The sequence below is a fragment of the Lissotriton helveticus genome, chromosome 7 (assembly GCF_964261635.1).
Source record: "Lissotriton helveticus chromosome 7, aLisHel1.1, whole genome shotgun sequence".
Lineage (NCBI taxonomy): Eukaryota > Metazoa > Chordata > Amphibia > Caudata > Salamandridae > Lissotriton > Lissotriton helveticus.
In genome coordinates this window covers 593,744,001-593,757,379 of record NC_136068.1, presented here as the reverse complement: position 1 = coordinate 593,757,379, position 13,379 = coordinate 593,744,001, and positions in this window count along the sequence as shown.

Below are 13,379 nucleotides of genomic sequence, written 5' to 3'. Positions count from 1 at the left end.
AGATGTAAGAAACATTTTTGTGATCACAAAAGTTCAGATTCACAGAATCAGGTAGTTTGCGACCGCAAAAAGCAATTTCCTTATCTACAAAAATGAATTGTGATTCGACAATACGTTACCAAATCACAGTTCAGGTTTGCGAACAAATTCCTATTCGGAATTTGGAAAGGCTGTGTTTCTTCCAAATCGGATCGATATTTATTAATGTTTTGCGACCTAATTCCAGTCGCAAAACATTAATCTTTTACCACCTTCTCAAAAGAAGTGGTTAGCCATTCACAAACGATAAGTGGTCTTCAAGGGACCCATGCCCCTCTGTGAAGGTTGATAAAAACATTATTTTTTCAACTGCATCCCATTTGTTTGTTGAATTAAAAGAAATTGCTGTGTTTAAAAACAGTCATGGACATCGTTGTCTGCTGACCTCAGCTGGCCACCATTCATGTGATGGCTGCGATTCCAAGTGGGTCATAATCTGTGACCTACCTCATAATATTCATGAGGTAGGTCGAATTGTGACCCATTAAAAATTCGTAAACCGTGAACTGACCTATTGGTACATAGGTCGGTATGCAAATTACCACACTGGTTGCAAAAATCCTGGTACATCTGGCCCTATACTGATTGCATTATTTGCCAATAAAGGGGAAAAGTACTTAGGAAATATTTTTTTGTATTGTGTAAAAATAAATAGAACCACCACCTAAACTAGTCATCTAGCTTCATAATGTCAATAATTGTTGAGGCATACTGAGAAGATATGTTTTTTCCGGTGTTTAGAAGCGCGAATAACAAAATATATAGGAAAACAATTCTGGGTCACTGGGTGCTAATTAGTTGTTTCTAGTGCCAATTTATTTCCAGCAATGTTGTTCAACTGTGATTTGCAAGAGGTGATGTCAGTGTCTGTCATGTGCTCAGATGCAAAGTTCCAGTAGGTGGCAGCATGGAGTTCGTTTAGTTATTCCAGAAAGAGAAAATATGGCAGAGCAGGAGCCCAAGAAGGTGGAGGGACGAGAAAACAGAATCAGCCCCAGCTCAAATGTTGAAACCAGCCACAAACTACAGGAGGCCTCGACTAATAAGACGATAGGGGAAGGAGTGGCTACAGCAGCCCATTTTCTTCTGTGAGACAGAGGATGTAACCTTACGGCTAGAGTGTTAGACCTTGAAGCTGGGGAACCGGGTTTGAGTCTCAGCAACAACGCTCAACATCCTGTGATTCTGGGCAAATCACTTAATCTCTCCGTGCCTAACAAAAATTAATGTGTCCTTCTGTAGCAAAACTGATCTTTAACCCCTCCGACGCTCATGACGAGCTTAGCTCGTCATGAGCCACGGTTCTCGTGTGCTCATGACGAGCTGAGCTCGTCATGACCGTTAGTACACTCAGGTGCGGGGCTAATTCCCCTGCTGTGCTGGGCGTTCTAAGGAACGGGCGTGGTCATGACGAGCTGAGCTCGTCATGAGCACCGGGGCACTGTGCGCGCCCCCTCCCCTCAGCACAGCGGAGGAATCGGCCCCGCAGCCAAGGGGCTAAGTGAAGCAAACTGATACCTGATGTCTCAGGTCGAGTTTGCGCTATATAAAACTCTAAAAAATAAAAATAAAAAAAACAACCCTAAAGCCTACAGGGGAATGCATGTGGCAGAAACGGCAGCCCGCCCCTAGGAGCAGAGGAGATCCTCTTCAGATGGACTAACAGAAGTCTGCGAGTTATCAGTCTCTCCCTGCAGTCCAGCGTCTCAGTGCTTAATTTGTGGATATAGGTGCCAGGGCCCTCGTCAGGAGGCCAATACAGCTTGAACCACCCATTTCCTCTACCAGCGCTGCTAATGACAGTACCCAACCATCACACTCCTACAAGTGTGACATTGTAGACTTTTTCCAACCCCATAAACTTTAATAACGGGGTTGGCTGCAAGAATTAGTCATTTTAAAGTATACTGAATTAATAAATAGCTATTGTTGTGCAGATCTCTAAATTAGAAAAAAAGCGAAACCGTGTGGCAGACTGTCACAAGTCCAGGTGCTGAGCACCGGAAACCACAGGCTCAAATTAAGCACTGGTCACAGAGGCTGCCCCTGTGTTATAGGATCACCTCCCTCAGATAAAGCCACCATACATGCTCGGCTTGGCCAGGCGCTGGAGATGGGAAGGAAGCAGGGCGCATTGCAGCAGTACCTAGCCTGTGTGATTCCTGCAAGCATTGCTTCTGCGTGGTGCTTAATTTGTGCTAGTGTTTTCTGGTGCTCAGCTCTGGCGCTTAATTATGAGAACCCACCACAAGGTGGCTGTGTGTGTGTGTATTTTTAAGCCATGTCCATTAGTGGAGCATTACATTATACAATATAGCTTTAAGAAATAATAAAACTTGAACTTAAAACTGCAGTTAAAAAGAGACGTGGAGCGAGCCAGCTGCAGTGGACTGTGAACCAGTGAGTAATACCTTGGGCGCTGGCACTTATGGTTGTACAAATTAAGCACTGCTTCTGTGTAGTTGCTGCAACATTTTCCACAACATAAAGGGTACTGATTACTCCAAAGAAACAGGCCGACAAGGACAAGGCTATCTTTGTGGTCTAAACTGTGTGCACTACAATCCAATGCTGTGGTCAATTTTAGAACAATGTTAAACATAAAAGTTCTCACTTGAAATCACAATATACTCAAATAAATATTCAAAAGCAGCTTGACTCACAACATCTTCTCTTTGTTGTGTGGGATAAAGTAAGTACAATCAAAGGAACATTAGTGATTACAATGATATTTTTTAAATCATGACACATACGTTCTGTGCATGATACATGTTCATTAATCAAAGTACGATATTCTGCAAACAAAGATCAGTTGTGTGCAGCCCAATGCATTTCTGGACCCTTTGTCCCTTCTTCGGGGCCCATTTGATGCACAACCAATATAGTGCTAACCCGTGCACAGAGTGAACTGGTAGATGCCTGTAGATAACTGGCTTCGTAAAAAAAACAATAATGCAAATGCTGTATTCTCTTTTTTGTATAAAAACTCAAAAATTAAAAATTAAAAAAATAAATTAAAAAAAGGAATAACCTGGCTTCGTGAAAAGTGATGGTAACAAGAGAAACCCATCTATTCCGAATCTGTTTACTTGCTTTACATGGATTGTACATACTTTATACCACACAACAAAGAGAAGATGTTGTGAATTAAGCTGCTTTTGAATATTTGAATACATTGTGATTTCAAGTGAGAACTTTTATGTTTAACATTGTTCTAAAATTGACCACAGCATTGGATTGTAGTGCACACAGTTTTTCCAAGCAATTCTAGTGCTTGATTCTTTTTCATATCCTTTTGGTCTGCCAGAGGCATCACCCCCTAGCCTAGACCATCACATCAGAATGGATTGTCTTTCATGTGCAGGCCCCAGTTGCAGGCTGTACTGGCATTAAAGTACAGGGTAAGATCTGGAAACAGGACTGCACAGGGGATTTGCATGTTTGCAGGCCCACTGGAAATGGGTTTGACTCAATTATGCAGCAAGAAAAGGTAAACTATGTGACATAATGCAGCAATATTGGTGATAGTATCACTTCATTATTTTGCCAGTTTTACTCATGATACCTCTGTTTGGGCAAATATTTTATCTTATTAGTACCAGTTTAACAACCAAATACAGCAATAAGCAACGGAAAGATGACTGATCAACTTTTGCAAAGGGCCTTCTACTGCGCTGTAACACACGTTGCACGTATTTAGTACGTTTTGATCCGTTTGAGCTAGGTACAACTTTTTCTTTGTTAAAATCTGCAGATCATGCAGCAAAGGATGGATTGTGTGGCAAAAGCGTCAAATCTGCAATTATGCGGAAAACATCACAGCCGCAGATTCGCCTAACTCAAGTGGCCCTGCACATTAGAGAGGGGTTGCATTCAGCAGGGAGTTAGACGAGGTACAAATTCTAGGCATGAGCCGCTCTGTGTGGAAACTGCATTTATTTCATGTTAACAATGTGTTTTTCAGGTTAGTGACATTGTGATGTTACGGATATCAACATGTCAATAGGCTAAGAGGAAGCTAATATTCTCAACATCTGAATGGCCAAATAACTCTCTGTAGGAATTAGTTGGAAAGCCTTGGTACAGACCATCCGATTGACCGACATTGTGTCCAAACAGTAACCAATGGGCTTGCCCGTTAAATCTTCCACCACCCGGCATCCATATCTAGGGGCATCTTAAATTGTGATGCACTGATAAGGAAGTGTTACCGACTGCCTGGACTGAACATCAACACAACATCAACACACAAGAACCAGCAATATTTGCTTGATGCACCCTGCATGCCAACTATGTTTCATAGTCGCGTGCTAACTATTTATGCTCTAATCCAATGACGATGAAGCTGCATTTATCCCTCATGTGAGGGAGCCAATGATATAGTGCAAGGGCCTCTTTTGGTTATTTGCAGGAACTAGATCTGTGATTTGGAAGCAAACTGTACAGCCCTAATCAAGGCTCATATGACAATACAAGAACTGAGAGATTGGTTATTTACCCCTCCTTTAAGCCAGCTCATGTAATGGAACAGAAGGTGTAATAATTGAATTATTAGATACCTAATGCATGGTGTTGTGTGTTTGAAGATTGGCAGATATTGGTAAAGAGAGAAAGCATCATAATGCAGTAACAGCCTACAAACCCGCTGCGACTCCTGTCACTCGTTGACTTTATGCTGGTCTTGGACCCTGTAGAGAGCTCCACTGCCTTTTGGCTAGGTTTGCGCTATAGAAATACTACATACATATATACATAGATATAAGCATGGAATGCATAAGGTGCTGTATCTGATTAGTAAGATTTAGGACAATACGTTTATCAACGACAACAGTTATATAGATTGATATTGGGGGCAAAGGGTACAAGAAGAGGCTGGTGCCGTCAAAGGCTGCCCTCCATGCTACAGCTAGGCTAGTCTAAAAATCTGCAAATATAGCCACATCACACTGGTCCTCTCCTCACTACGGCTCCTGATCTTAGTTAGATGTATCTTATAAAACTATGTTTTTTTAACTTCTAAGTCTTTACAACCAAATATGTCTAAATATCTTTTTTTTTTTTAAAACTCTTTATTCGTGATTGTGACAATTATTACAAGGTGCATTTAATCATTTCACATACTGTCAGTCTTTTACATTTTCTTTAACTCAACTTTGGCATATCAATCCTTGTACCATCTGTTCGTCACACCTTATAATTCTTCCTAATAACATTCCATTATAACATTTATTATTTGCATGTAAATTACAATGTCGCCTGTATATGAACTGCCCCTTAATCCCTCCCCTCCCCCCCCCATCCCGTCTCCTGGCTATTTCTGTTTACATGTTCTATAAGTTGGATATATTAGCTTTAAGTTTCTACTAGAGCATGATTCAATCGCTAGGCATGGTTACCGGTGCATCCAGTCTAAGTAGCCGTGCGTGCTGGCATTCCACATAGCATGTGTGCGGTCAGATGGTATTTCCCTGTGGCATTTCTGGGTCCATATCTTCCAACTCTATTAACATTCGGTCCCAGTCCAGCGCAATAGGGTATTTACGTAGTCCCTTCTCTTCCTCCCTACGCAGCGCCGCAGCCTCTGCTTTGCCCCATTTCAACATGTCGAAGCGCCATACTTCTACATTAGGGGGTCTGGGCGACTTCCATCTCATAGTGATAGCTCGGAGTGCCAACAAGAGGGCCAAATCTACAAATTTCAGTTGTGCCTTACAGGTCTTGGGTCTCTTCCTGTGACCTATCAGGCAGGGTAGTGCACCCTCAGGGATCTGCAGGGCTGTTACAGTGTATAGTGGGTTTCTGACCGTCACGCAGTGGTTGCGTAATCTCGGGCATGTCCACAACAGGTGGAGGATATTTGCGTCATCCTCATGACATCTAGGGCAGTTGTGGGGGGTGGCAGTAAACATCCTGTGGAGCCTTTGGGGGGGTGAGATAGGCTCTGTGCAAAACCATGGCCTTTATAAATTTTTATATAACGTTCCTGGACACCTTCCTATGGTGACCCAGGATGACCTTCCACTCTCCGTCTGTTATGGCCTCCCCTGTGTCTGTAGCCCAAGCCTCCCTGAGTGTGGTGAGGGGCAAAGCTGCATGTTCTCTAATGCCCACATAGAGCCACTTTACTAGGTGTCCACCCGTCCCCATATAGTGGCGGAGGTGAACCAATTCGTGCTGGTCTGGCTTGGTACGTTGTGGAGCCCAGGTGCGTCTTATATGGTGGGTCACCGAGGCGTGCAGGAAGTACATTCGTTGCGGGGCACCTGTGGATTGTGCGAAGGTGGCATGATCTAGTAGGGTGTCGTCCCCAAACAAGTCTCCCACTCTGTCCACCCCGGCATCCGTCCAGGGTTGTAATCTGTGTCGTGTCAGGTTCCCCTGTGGAGTTGGGAGTCCAAGTAGGGGGATGTTGTCTGCGTAAGGAGTGGTTCCGGCAGTGTACGTCAGTGCTTTCCGCCAACATCTCAGAGCTACGTGTAGTAGGGGGTGGCAGTCTCTGGGAATCTTGGCAGCAGGCAGTAAGAGGGAATGAAGATCTCCGCGCGCCAGTTTGTCTGCTGTGAAAGCGATCTCGTGGAGGTTTCTACCCGCCACTCAGCGTGTCAGCCATTGTAGCTGGCTAGCATAATAGTAGCTTCGTAGGTCTGGTACACCTAGGCCTCCCTGTCTGGTGTCCAGCTGTAACTTCTTGAGGCTTATCCGCCATCTCCCCGACCCCCAGATGAGATTGATTAACGTGTTTAGTGTGATAAATATGTGTTGTGGAAGTAGGACTGGCAAGTTTACAAAGTAGTACAGCATCCGGGGAAGGAGGACCATCTTCGAGATCGCCACCCGGCCCATTACGGATAGGGGCAGGGACGTCCAAAAGGTCACGCTACTTCGAAGGCTGGTGATAGCTCTTCGTACATTACCTTCAATCTGGTCTGCCGGACTCCGGTATACGTGAATACCGAGGTACTTGAATGGAGTTGGAGCTACCTGGATCTCGTATGTACCGAACTGTATATGGGTAGGCCGCTGTCCGTCTCGGAAAAAGAAGCCCAGTGATATTCCGGAGTTTACGGCCAAGCCAGAGATTTTTTCAAATCGTGTAAAGATGGTCGCTAGTTGTATATGGTCATCCTGCAGAATTCGGAGGAACACCATTATATCATCGGCATATATGGAGATCAAATTATGGGTATCTCCAACTAGAATGCCCGCCTCCGCTGCCCTAGTTCGGAGTGCAATCGCTAGGGGTTCTAGTGTGAGTATGAACAGTGACAGCGGGCACCCCTGTCGGGTGCCCCTGTTAACGTCATAACTGTCCGAAGTGTGCCTGCTTGTGCGTGCTCTAGCCGTTGGATTCGTGTATAGTAGACAAATCCATTTTATCAGGGTGTCTGGGAAGCCGAAGCGTCGCAGGGCTTCAAACATAAAGTCCCATGTCAGAGAGTCAAATGCTTGTCGGAGGTCCAGGGCTATGCAGCCAGCGTGCGGTAGCTCCTGTGAGGTGGTCGTCATGAGGGCGTGGAGTCGTTTCGTATTCTGAGAAGTACTCCTCTCTGGGAGGAAGCCACATTGATCAGTGTGGATCAGGCCAGGGAGATGGGCTTGTATTCGTAAGGCGATAGCTTTGCTAAGGATTTTATACTCCGAGGAGAGCATGGATAGGGGTCTATAGTTGCTCACGTCAAGGGCGTCTCTGCCGGGCTTCGGAATGGAAACGACTAAGGCCTGCATAGTCGTGGCCGGTAGGTGACCGACCTTATAAGCAGTTTTGTAAATTTTTTCCAAGACAGGTGCCAATGTGTCGGAGTAAGTTTGGTAAAACTCCCCAGGCAGTCCGTCCATACCCGGAGTCTTACCCCGGTTCAGTGTGTGAATGGCTATCTTAATTTCCTGTTGCGTTATGGGTTTGGCAAGGACCGCCTGGATCTCCCGGGTCAGGGTTGGGATCGTCAATTCGTCTAGGAAGTCTATCATGGCATCCCCAGTATCTGCGGGGGGAGGAGCATAGAGTCTCTCTAGGTGGGTCTTGAACACAGAGTTGATCTCTAGTTGCGTGTTTACCTGTCTGCCCGTTTCATCCCCGACACTCGTAATTACTGGGGTCTCGGAGGAATCTCGGATCAGACGAGCTAGCAGTGCCCCGGACCTGTCCACCTCCGCCTGCTGTCGTCTCAAATAGTCCTTATAGTCCATAACCCTTAAGGTTTCTAGAAGTTCTGCATGCTCAATGTTACACAATTGTAAGTCGCCTTTGCACTCTGGGTCTGTTCCCACCTCAGTCTCAAGCTCCCTCAGACGGCTTTCCACTTCACAGAGCTTCTTGTGAGTTCCTTGTCTGGCTCCTACCAGCTGACCAATCGCGGCTCCCCTTATCACAACCTTCATTGCATCCCACACTACCAAGTTCGAGGACGTAGAGTCCCAGTTTTCTCTGAAGTAATTGGTTAATGTGTCAGCAAGGTGTGTGCGGAACGGGCCGCCCTCAAGTAGTGAGGGGTTGAGTCTCCAGGTGGGTACTGGTGAGGGTATCTTTCCCCAGTGTAGGTCAAGTGTTAGCGGCCTATGGTCCAAAAATGTTTTGGCAAGGTAGGCTGAGGACGTACACTTTGCCGTCAAGGAGTTGGTGCAAACGAATCTGTCTAGGCGGGTATGTAGGTTATGTAGCGGGGAGTAATATGAGTATTCTTTGTGTGTTGGGTGTAGTGTGAGCCATACATCCGTCATTCTCCATCCCTGAAGCCATGTGCCAAATGAGTTAGAAAGTTTATGTATCCCTGTCGCCTGGAGGGGAGGGTGCGATCTGTCCAGATCTACATCTAGTATCATGTTCCAGTCTCCCCCCAAAATCCAGGGGATGTCTATCCAATCTGTCAAGGCCCGGCCAACAGTCGTAAGGAATCTGTCCTGGTCGAAGTTCGGGGCATAGATACTACCCAATACTATCATTGTACCGTCTAGTGTGCCCTTTACCAAAATGTAGCGCCCTTGTTCGTCCACCTTCCTTTCCAGTTCCACGAAGGGAGTACCATAGCGCACCCATATCGTGGCCCCCCTGGAGAAGGCAGAGTATGTTGTGGAAAATACGGTTCCCCTCCACTTCTTCCGTAATGTGTGCACCTCGGACTGTGTTAGGTGGGATTCCTGTAGGAACACTATGTGCGCCTGCTGGCGAATCAAGAAGGCGTGTCTGTCTAAATATCTTTGGTAGGAACTGACCATTTCTGGTATTTCCCAAAGTTAGAGGTCAAGTTACCTATTGACCGCGGGTTTAAAGATTCAAGGAAGGATCCTTGTTTGATCCAGGAACCTAAACTGTGGAACTCTTTGTCTGTATGCATTAGTCTGCCTACCTCCTTCCTCTCGATGAGTGCTCCTTGAAAACCCACCTGCTTGAGAAATCGCTTGAAAGATGATACACGCGCCTGCTCTCTTACGAAAATGTCCATGTCACTGCTAAAGGTCTTTGAGAGCATGTACCTTCAACCCTCTTGAATTTGACACTGACAGCAGTACAAGCTCATTGTTCTGCCTTTTAAACATTTGCAGCATAAATGAATTTCATAAATGTGACACAAGGGAACTGCAAGCTGTCTTTGGATCCTGCCACATGTTTTGAAAGGATTTGGAACTCTAAAATCATTTGATATATTTTGTATTGTGAGATGTAAATAAAAATGTGATTCCCTCTAATGCCGCTTTTCTCCCTGGAGCTTTGTTCGTTTCAATAAAAAACTTCAAAAATAAAGAATGAAAATTATTTCACCGATGTCTAATATAGTAAATGTGTTAATTCGTGTCAAGATTTTAGTTTTTAGCTTTTTCATTGGCTTAGTTTTCCCGGGTGACTACAAATAAAGTGAAGCGCTCAGCCTAGGTTCTAAATTCCCTATTTGTTTCCCATTGAGTCAATATCCGTACTCTTTTCATATGTTTTCTTTGAAAACTGATTGAACATTTCTTAATCATGAAAATTAATATACCAAATTGTCCTCCACACATTTCACGAGCCAATCCTTTTAGCGGTAGGCAAATTTAAATGTATTTGAGATTGAAAAACAGAAATCTGTACTGCAAGTCAGACTTGACACGCTAGTTTTAATCTCTGAGATCGCTGTGATGTCGGAAATCCTGTTGTTTTCTGTGGACGGGGAGTTCCTAGGTTTAGTCTACTATTGGAGCGTAACTATGCTCTATGACTTTCTCCTAGATCCCATGCAGCGGGACTTCCTATAGTCTGGGAACATTAGCACCAGCCTATGAGGGTAGCAGCCTTTTTGCTTGATTTTTTAATTAAAAATGTTTTTCCGCAAGAGCACTGCATCACCGCTATTTATTGTAGCACCTGAAACTGATTTAGGATCAAAATAACTGTTATAATTTGTGGTTTAAATCCGTATCGAATGCCAGTCCGATCTTGTCTCAAAATACAGTAATATGTTTTGGGCGTTTTCTTATCCTACATGGATAGCTTCTGCAAAATGTTATATTGCTTCCCAAACTTTAAAAAATGTATGGGACGAAATTACAAGTCCTGATTCATTAAAGGGCATGGTTGGGGAGCGATTAATGCACCATCTAATTTAGTATATTACCAATGGCTAGCATATTTCACAGAGGCACGAGGAGAGTTAAATGTACAGACAGAATCGTTCTCAGCTCATTCTCGTTTAATGTTCAAGTCTATTTTAAAAAGAACAGTATACCACATTAGCTTTGAGCACAATCTATGGGATTTCTCTAGAAAGAAAGAATTTAACTGTGTTGGAGATACATATGGTTTGGAAACCACACAAGATTTGATAGACTCCTTTTTTGCATGAGACACAAGTTTGCTCAGTTTAGATGTTACACATGACCCCTAGCTGAAGTTAGATCTAAATAGGCTGAACAACGTCTTTCTATTAACATCTGCTGTTTTTGTGCTTTTAAAGCAAAAACAGTAGTACATGTTCTGTGCTTTTTTTTGTCTCTTCTTCAAAGCAGTGGGGGACACAGGGTACTTTAAATTTCCTTTAGAGAACGCAGACTAAGCAATTGTCAAACTGTAGTCCAATGCTGTGCAGGGGGAAGGGTTTACTTCCTATTGGTTGCCTAGTAACATTCCCGGATCAAGTTGAAACAGCTGTAGTAACAATATTCAAGTATATATTTTCTATTAACCATCTGATTTGTTGGCATTAGATTCCTCTTGTTAGATGTAATGAGTTTTAATGTATTTGTGTGAGTAGGTCCAAGTCACTAATATATTTTAAGCTTCTGTAAGGAAAGGCTGAGATTACATCTCCAAATTCTTTCATATACATTTATGAATATTTTCTTTTCTTATGCTTGTATGTATTTGCAGCGGTTTTAGTTAATCTGTGCAAATAAAGAATTTGACAAAAATGGTTCTTGTTTGTGTAGGTTAAACGTTTGAGGAAAGAAACATTATAGCCTTAGGGATTCAAGCACCTGGTTGCTTTCTAGGACTTCCAGCATAAACAGATTAATGACCTTGTCATGACATCCCTAAAACTGAGCCAGTCAATGGGAAGATTCAAAGATCATTTGAGACCCATTTGAGTTTGAGGCCCAGTCCAAATTTAGACAGATCTTCACTTCTCGCCACTTGACATTGATTACTAATAATTATAAGTAAATCTGACTATGGAGACTTTACTTAGGTCACAGTCATCATGTTTTATATTAAGCATTACATATGCAGCAATAATAACAGTTTTAGTTGGTAACAGCAAATGTTATGGCGTGTTCCAAAAGAAGCATAAAAGCATGTGTTATATAAAACAAACTGATTAACCAGAGCACAATGCAACAGATACCAAGAATAAATGAGGGGCAATAGCCCTCTAAAGGTAAACATGCGTTAAAATAATGTAATTTTAATATGATTACAAACACACAAGACAATTAATTTAACAGTTACATAATCATGGGTGGGCAAATTCAATAGGGGTTTAGTAAAATATGAAAACTTTACACTGAAATAAAACTTTCAAATTTCATTCACTCACCTGATTGGTAATTACCAAAAATTTACTATACAAGGACAGAGGATTTAGGGATTGTACTCAAAGATGGAATCCTGCAATAAGCGGTTACCTCATTTGTGAAAATGTATAATGCTGCACCGTTAATACAATGTATTAATTGGTTGACACTTAAGTAGAGAAGTAACTTTTGAGCTATTAAAGAAAGTAACATGCTTATGGAATTTTACTATGTCACCTAATATTAACCATAATAATAATAGTGAAAACATAAACATACTTTTCATAAATTACATCATCTTGAGGCACTTAAAACGTGTTAGTAGCCACCAGTGGGCTTCCACCAGTGTGGAGCTGCTGTTAGAAGTTCCCCAACCAATGGTACTTATTTCATTTGCCTTAGAAGCATGAGAGGCTTAGTAGACTTGTAAGGATTTTAACCTATGTCGTTCAGGTCGCCCAGAGATCTCATGGGTAGATGTAAGTTTGCTTCAGGCCTATGTGGAGAAGTGTGGCTCACTGGTTAGAGGAGGCAGACCCTGAAGCAGAGGTCAGACCCGGGACCAGGGTTCAATTTCCGACGCGGCAGGGTCTTGAGCCCAAATATCCACGGACTCGATAATTCTCGTTTCGGTGCCTACTCGAATCACGGGTTCACACTCTGCAGCTCTGGGCATTAGCCTGCTTAATCTCCACTACGGTCCCCCCGCGGCGGGATGCCTGGCTTTCACCTTGGGGAAGCCAGGACGGGTTCCCAAGGCAAGCGCCGAGATGCCTACGGGTAATCGAGCGCTATATAAGAACGCATAATAATAATAATATTCAAAAAAGAGCTCAAAACATTCATTCTCAAGGAATTTCTTACGTAAGAAACCCTAATATATTAGGAACTGCCCAACCAATCAAATGTTACTAAATCAACTGTAGTCACTGGAAGCAATTTGGCATAACTGCTGCCCTATAAGATGAGGATGATAAACACCACTGCTGAGCTAAATCGGTATCAACCGATCATGCTTAACTATATAATGAGTGCTTGTCGTATAACTCAAATTTCAAATATGGGCCCCGGCAAGATATTTTTAAATTATACTGGGAAGTATAATGCTCGGGCAGGGTTGCTGCCCTACATCATGTACGATATGTGTGTGTGTATATATATATATATATATATATATATATATATATACATATATATATATATATATATATATATATATATTACCTACTGGCGGTCGCCAGTAGGTAGTTATAGTTAGGATTGATTTCCATAGGAAATCCGCAACATTCTATTGGGAATAACTTTGGCGCCGGTGGGCGAATCTTCGCAAATTTCTCAAAGAAGATGGCCCGCTCCGC